Genomic DNA, 8,875 nt, shown 5'->3' on the forward strand with positions numbered 1-8,875 from the left:
CTCACGAGTTCCGTATACGGCTGATTTTTGGGATATCCCATCATTTAGAGGGTACGCATCAAATTCACGGTGTTGATGGTCGACATGCATCACAGTGGGGCCACACAGCTCAACCGGATAGAACCTTTTCCCATATAATGGTAAGCTGCGCACCAGTTCTCACGCAACTTGTGGGAACTTTTTCGAAAGCTCATCATACCTGATGTAACTCCAAAATTTGTATCAACCTCATTTTTGGAATCATACCGCAAAATGATCTTAAATAATGGATGGACGTCATGGATGAAGCACATACATCATGTTGGGGACCACAGAGCACCGACCACTAGGCATTGGCTAGTGGCAGGGGGAGTAGCCAATCAATATCTACACGCATGCATAAGATTGGCCATCTACACGCCACCCCATGTGGAGGCACGTCTCATGTATGTGAGATCCAAGCCGTCCACCAGGTGGGACCTACCATGTAGATTCTCCTGAACCAAAATTAGCCTATTTCACTGTCTAACAGTCCAGAACGCAAGAAACAAGATCATGGCTTAGAATAACTCTTCTTTTCTGCCATCCATTGGCTTCATAAACTGTAGCTCAAATAATCATAGGACAGGCCTGGATTTTTTTCAAAGGCACCCATATGACGGGACTGATCTGATAGATGGCTTCGATCTCACACATATATCTCACTCTGCACGTGAGACAGCCGTAGATGGACTTCCTTGCACAAGCGTGTGGACTAAGGAAAGCTGTGATTTCTTTAATGTAAAGAGTAAGATATGAAGTGCAGCTTGCTCTATTGCACCACCTTTCCTTAGAGATTAGTTATTTGGTCTAACAACTATCTGGTAGAAGTAGACATCTCAAGCAAGATTTTCTATGTAGTAGGTAGAGGAAGGTTAGATGGTTATACCAAACCTTCTTGATTATGATACATCACTATCATTCTTTTTGGCTTATCATCCACCATCCATTTGTCACATGAGTGCATGTGACTTATATCATTGAAATAGTGGGCCTCGCTGTTGATGGGGTGCAGCCCAATGGTTTCAATGATTTGACAATTTTTATTTTCAACCATCCCATTCATGATCAACAAGTTAAATGGTTGGGATGTTCGATTATAGTGGATTTTCAAGCTATGCACCATCCACAACAAATCCAATGATTTGGACGGTTTGGATTGGCTAGTTATTAATTAGAATTTTTTACATACAACCCTCTTCTTTCCTTTTCTTTTTCTTTTGTTTTATATGTGATGTAATTCTTTTCCTTTTTAGTGTTGCCAAATAGCTCCATATTCTAACTTGTGATTAGCTTTTATTAGAGTTTTATTGGTAAATATGATTAGTATCTGTTATATTTGACTGTTAACCATATGAAATGATATTTTTATTCTTGACTTCGTGCCAATGAAGCAAATTCTTACTATTCTATTATGCAAACACAAAAAAGTCACTCACAGGATTTGGACGGATTTGATCCACCATTCAAAGGTAAGTCAAATGCCATGATAGCTTATTATTGGATGGTCCAAATTATGTGGCCATATTGAGGCCCACATAATTAAGCATAAATCTCATTTGGTCTACAATCAAATTTAATGATCAACTATCCTCTTTAACAGTCAATTCTTACTTAAGTTATTTAGGAAGTGTTATGTAACTATATATATAAAAAAGATAATGTTTATTCAATAAAATAAGAGAGCTTTTAGTATATTGGATAAAAGAGGGTTGTATACTTTAAAAAATTTAAATTGCTAGGGCCCATTTGCAATTTGGAATACATTAAAAAACAATGACCAGGTAGTGTCGACTACCTAGTAGAGTCAACTTGGTGTGAGGTCCACCGTGATGTAAGTCCGACATCCAAATCTTGGATTAGATGCAGCGTGTCTAGAAAATGGGACCTCCCAAAATCATCCGGATCCAAAAGGGTGGTGGGCCACACCATCACCAACGGTGTAAAATCATGCATAAACCACATTGCTCGTGTGGCCCACCTGAGTTTTGTAATGGGCTAATTTTGGGACATGCCTTCATCCAAGTGGGGAGCACATGATAAGCAGTTAGATGGTATATAAACAACATGGTGAGCCCAATGCAAAAACATACCTCCACTGTTTCACTTGAGTTATGATTGATGTGGGGCGGGTCATAAACCTATTCTTAGCACAAATGAATCAAAAGAAGCTCAAATAAAAGCAGATGTAGTTAATTAGTTAGATTTAGGCTTAGTTCTACATGGGGCATGACTTGATTAGGCTTTAGACATGTTTGAATTAAAGAAATTCACTCCGAAGGGAAAGAAATTAACATTTGGTTTGCAAACCTTGAATGACCCTAACTTTTGATTAGGATATCATTACATAATACATGGTATGTGAATTTTTGATTAGAACAAGTCATCAGGAACTAACCAACTCAAATAAGTTGTGTCAATCTGTTTAGCAAGAAAACAGCTCCTTTCAATTTAAAATCATACTTTTAGAGAAAAAGTACCATTTAAAAAAAAAAATTAATTAATTAGAAGTATCTCCTTTGTATTAGAGTTTTAGACTTTACACACCTTGCATTCAAGGTTCATATCATGTAGAAGAGATGAAGAATTTTATGGGCCAAGGTATGATTGTGCAAATAATGAATAATCACATCAAGGTGGGGCCCTCAAATGTCAAAAACACCCTATCAATCCCATGTTCAACTATAAAAGCCTTAGGGCATGTTTGGGCAGTGGGATTAGAAGGGATTAGGTGTGATGGGATTTATCTGGTTCTGTGCCAATTCCACCCCATGTTTGGGAAGAATGGAAAAGCTCGGAATTACATTAAATGAAAATGCATGGGGTCCGTGCCAATTTCACTCAATGTTAGCAAGTTGTGTAGGTCCCACCATGATGTGTGGGCTATATCCACACCGTCCACCCATTTAGCAAGATTATTTTAGAGCATGGGCCAAAAAATAAAGCAAATCTAAAGCTCAAGTGGACCCCACCATAGAAAGCAATGGGGATTGAATACTTACCATTGAAAACTTCTTTGGGGCCACATAAGTTTTGGATCTACCTCATTTTTAGGCCCATGCCATAAAATGAGGTTACAAAACAAATGAACGTTTAGATATAACACGTGTGTTATTCTCAATAATTTCAAATGGTGATGGGTATATCCATTCAACGTAACACCGTATTATCAACAAAGCATGGCATTAATCTTATACCATGGCAACCAGGAACAATCCTTGCCATGGGTAATAATTATATTTTTTGAATCTCATTCCACCTAATCCATTCTAATCCCACTGCCCGAAGAGGCCCTTAAAATAAGGAAAGAGGGATTTATTACTAGAGGTTTTGCTAGCGACACAGGCGTTTAAAAGAAAAGTTAATTTCCAGGTCCACATTCAAGATATACTATGGTCAGCCTGATGAGTCAACAGTCATTTTTTTTAAAGCCCCATCTCCGGTGCTGTGAAGATGTGCATACACTTGCTAGGTTAGCACATGGGGCGAATCAAGGTGGTTCGACCATCCTCATATGGAATGTATGGACATTTTAAAAGAAAAGTTAATTTCCAGGTCCACATTCAAGAAAGACTATGGTCAGCCCAATGAGTCAACAGTCATTTTTTTAAAAGCCCCATCTCGTGCTGTGAGGATGTGCATACACTTGCTAGGTTAGCATTTGGGGCGAATCAAGGTGGTTTGACCATCCTCATATGGAATGTATGGACAGTTTAAAAGAAAAGTTAATTTCCAAGTCCACATTTCAAGATAGACTGTTCAGCCCAATGAGTCAATAGTCATTTTTTTTAAAGCCCCATCTTCCCCGCTGCCAGGATGTGCATACACTTGCTAGGTTAGCACATGGGATGGACGGACATTTCAAGGGGCACATAAAACAAAATAAAATCAAGGTGGTTCGACCATCCTCGTATGGAGTGAATGGACGGTTTAAAAGAAAAGTTAATTTCCAGGTCCACATTCAAGATAGACTGTGGTCCGCCCGATGAGTCAACAGTCATTTTTTTAAAAGCCCCTTCTTCCGCGCTGCGAGGATGTGCATACACTTGCGAGGTTAGCACATGGGATGGACGGAAATTTCACATACAAGTAGTTGGACAGTAAGCAACCATGCAACTAGCTAATAAGTGCAGAATTATTAATTTCCTACAAAATCCAAGCCGTCCAGAAGGTCAACTCCACAATGATGAACGCCTATAAAAAAAACTCAAACCAATCTACTCATCAAATGGGCCACACAAGAGAGAACAATGTACAGCCTCCAATCCGCTTCAAAGTACAGATTCGATCCATCTGATGAGTGAAACGGGATGATTTTTTCATCAAATCACTTTCACGGGGTGACCAACCTTTTGGACGGTTTGGATGTCATAAATACATAAGCAAATGGCACTTTTCTACTGTTAGGACTCCTAAGGAATCTAATGGGGTGTAAGGAAGCAATCCTCGTTTCATTTTTATTTTTATTTTACATTAAGGAATCTTGAATTCAAATATTGTGTTAGTGCAGTAGCTAGTAGTCCAAAAAAATTGACTTGGGGTCGTGTGAATATTTTTTAAAAATATGAAATTCTCGACACGTTGGAAATTGGAATATGGTTGATTAGTTCAAGACCATCCATCTAGTGGTCCTGGCCCAGCTCATTGATATCTTGTATGGGTAGGTTCAATTTTTATTTTTAACATGCGCACACATACCCCCACACACTCATGCCGTAGTGGGATTTTACCACCTATGGATACTTAAACCCTTGATTGGGTGTTGAAACGCCTGAGAGTCTACCACCGGAGCAAGAGTAAGGATCTGGGTAGGTTCAAGTTCAAACTAGGTTGGACCCGTTAATTTGGTGGACTACATTTTTTATAGTATGAGCTTGACCTGTTTGTCATTTAGCTTGCCCTACTACTAATAAATTGCCGACCGGCTAACCTAACCCGTTGACACTTATAACATTAGCCAGGTGAACAGCCACGTGAGGCCTACTGTGATAGGACAACCTTAGCCAGGTGAACAACCACGTGAGGCCTATTGTGATTGGACATGGATTAACTAATGAACTGGACAATAGCAAGTCTAGCCACTGAAGTGACGTCACCACGTTAATTGGGCTATTTGGGCGCACTATGATGTATGTACTGTATCCACACCCTCCATCCATTTGGATAGATCATTTTAGGACATGCCAAAGAATGGGGTAAATCCAAAGTTCAACTGGACCCACTGCAGAAAACAGCGAGGAAAGTGATGCCTATAGTTGAAACCTTCTTAGGGCCCATTATAATGTTTATTTTAGATCCAACCTATTTATAAGCTAATACAGACATGGAATAAGGAAAGATGTAAATATTAGCTTCATCGAAAACTTCTATGGCTTGAAGAAGTTTTTAATAGTAGGCGTTCATTCCCCACTTTTTTTTGTGGTGGGTCCATTGAGCTTTGACTCTATCTCATCCTTTGGCCCATGATCTAAAATAATCTCTACAATTGGATGGACAGTGCAGATAGAACACATACATCATGGCATGGTGACGTCACTTCATTAGCCAAACTGCTATTGTCAAGTTCAGTAGCTAATCCATTTATTTCACCGGCTCATTTTAGAACATAATCAAGGACTAAAAATTAAGAAAGCACACCACACCATTGCAAATAGTAGGGATTGAATGTCCACCATTGAAAACTTCTTGGGTCCATCGAAATTTTGTGTTTTCCCCTCATCCATACCGGATTCACCTTATAAGAATGTGTTAGACAACCATATCAACATTAGGATGGGCGTAAGAAAGGTTTCGATGGCGGGTGTCTTTATCCTCGCTCTTTTCTGTGGTGTGGTCCATTTAAGCTTTGGATCTGCCCCATGTTAGGGTTGGTGTTCTAAAATGATTAAATGAAACAAATGAAAAGAATGGATATAACACATACATCGCGATGGCGCACACAGACCTTAGGGCTTAAGGGCTGCATACAATCAGCGTCCATGAACAATGGCTTGAATTGTAAAGATTTAAAAATGGGTTATGTTCAGCTTCCAACATGAAAAAAACGTTATCATCAGCATATGGACGGTCTGGATTAGCTACTGCAACTGCCACGTGTCAAGTATCAGGTCATGAAGGTCCTTTCTGAGCAGACGGTTTATCACGGTGCGCCCAGAAATAAGTGTGACAGTGCAGATATTACTGAAACTTATTGGACGACACTAGAGTGATGATTGTGGGGACTCATCCACCGTACATACTGCATAGATGTAAAATAATCAAAACCATCAAAGTTGTGGGTCCCACAGACAGTGCTCCAATTTCTGTAACAAATTAAAGATATTCGAGTAAAACAAAGGAGTGGTTTGACTTATTTTATTTCCGGGTCTGATGTTCCCAAGGTCCACTTTCATGTGCGTCCCTGACTGAAATGAATAGAGGTGGTTATAGTGATAGTTAACCACCATTTTAGAGCGGTGGTAACTGATCCATCCAACCATTTGGGGCTCAAATTATGGTCAATGGTCCAAATTCGACGGCCAAAATTGGGTCTTTGCCCATGGCTCAGTGATAGACAGTGTGTATCAATATTGAGGTCATGGGTTCCAGTACTCATGTATTATGAGTGGGTGTGAGTGAGTGAGTGTATGATTTTCGAGCCATGATGAGCCCCCAATTTAGAGGACTACACTAGTGGAGGTGGTAATGGACCCAGGTCCAATGTGCAGGCTGCACTCGTCCAAGCTTTGAGCTGGGTTTGGACCTAGACCCGTAAATTTTACAAGGTAAGCTTGGGCTTAAGTGGTTTGAACCCGACCGGATCAATCTGACTTGCCCGGCTTTGTATGCGCAACGTTTTTACTGTGGTGCATGTTAGGTGAAGCAACCCTACAACCATTCAAATACATAATAAAGAATAAAAACTATAAGCAATCACAGAAACACAACAATAAGTGTAGAGAAACTTTTACAGAAAAAACTACGGTTGGATTGTTCGGTTTGAGTGTTCCTTTTGGATATCTCATATCCAAGGGAAGCCCCATCAAATCAACGGTTTGTGTCATGTAAAAAAGCCCAAATCCAATTGCTAAAATCCACACGCTCTGTGTGATGGACGTATTTCATTGTCATACGTCGGGTCGTATTCAGCTAATACACATGCCATCATATATACCACCCTGGCAAACGTGTGTAGTATCTAAGCCATCCATCAGCTACAAATCACCATGTAGATATTACTGCCCAAGATAAAGATGGTCCACTTATAAAGTGTATCACGATGGTAGAAACAAGTAGAACGGTTAGAATATCATAGAATAATTTGCTTACAACCGTACATTCTTTTAGTTAATTTTGGCTCTTATGAATAGTGGACAGGCCTGATTCTTTCTGGAACAAAAATATTAATAGTTCCCTTCTGATGAACGGCTTGGATTTCACACGTATCTGGCACGCTGGCATATACGGCGGCGTGTGTATTGGCCGAATTGTACATGCGTGTGAGCTTATAAAAGCTCAAAAATAAAGGCCAAATTTACCACTGTACAACCCATTTACGGCCCATTTACCTGTTTAGGTATAGTTCTTTTTACCTCACCAGAATAAGCCCCATACGTACGGCCATCTTCCCAAAGGTCGAAAATGCCCCTCCTATCGCCGACGCATCTTATTCACGTTGCCAGCCGCATCTCCACCCAAAAAAACCTGGTTTTTTCTTCTTTCCTCTCCCTGATCCTTCATCCTAGCCGTATATTATCATTTTCTGATTACTTCTCCCCCTCTACAACTGTCCACCATAGCAGTAAAACCCTCCTTTTTACCACTTTCTTCTTTCTCTTTTATCTAGTCGAGAATACACATCCCACACACTTCCTTTTTGACCTTTTTGAGCCTAAGATAGGACGAAAAATAGTCCCCCCCATCTAAGAAGCTTCGAATGATAGGTATATTCAAATTTCTGCTTTCTTTTTGTGGACCGCACTGTATATTATACTATATATGCACACAGTCCCCAATCCATTTTCATTTTTTAAAAATACTGAATGGTATGGCATGTCTTGATAACTGAGTAAAATCTTGACTTAAATGCCCCACATTGAGGCTTTTTTAAACAAAGAATGAAATGAGATGTGAAACTAAACAAATACCATGAAAGAGACCGAGCACCGGCTGAGCTAAAATGACTGTGAACCGAGCAAAAATGACCGTAAACTGAGCTAAAATGATCGTGAACTGAGCTAAAATCATCGTGAACTGAGTCAAATTGGCCGTGAACTGACTTAATTCCGGCCATTCCCCGTCATTTCACCGTTAATTCCCTTCACTTCATGGTCGTTTCCAATCATTTCATGGTCATTTCCGGCCATTCCCCTTCACTTCACAGTCAATTTCATGCATTTCACGGTCAATTCGCTTCACTTCACGGTCATTTCCATGCATTTCACGGTCAATTCCCTTCACTTCATGGTCATTTCCATGCATTTCACGGTCAATTCGCTTCACTTCACGGTCATTTCCATGCATTTCACGGTCAATTCCCTTCACTTCATGGTCATTTCCAATCATTTCACGGTCATTGCCAGTCATTCCCCTTCACTTCACGGTTAATTCCATGCATTTCACGGTCAATTCGCTTTACTTCACGGTCAATTCCATGCATCTCACGGTCAATTCGCTTCACTTCTCGGTCATTTCCATGCATTTCATGGTCAATTTCCTTCACTTCACGGTCATTTCCAATCATTTCACGGTCATTTCCGGCCATTCCCCTTCACTTCATGGTCAATTCCATGCATTTCACGATCAATTTGCTTCACTTCACAGTCATTTCCAATCATTTAATGGTCATTGCTGGTCATTCCCCTTCACTTCACGGTCA

The sequence above is a fragment of the Magnolia sinica genome, chromosome 15 (genome assembly GCF_029962835.1).
Source record: "Magnolia sinica isolate HGM2019 chromosome 15, MsV1, whole genome shotgun sequence".
Taxonomy (NCBI): Eukaryota; Viridiplantae; Streptophyta; class Magnoliopsida; order Magnoliales; family Magnoliaceae; genus Magnolia; species Magnolia sinica.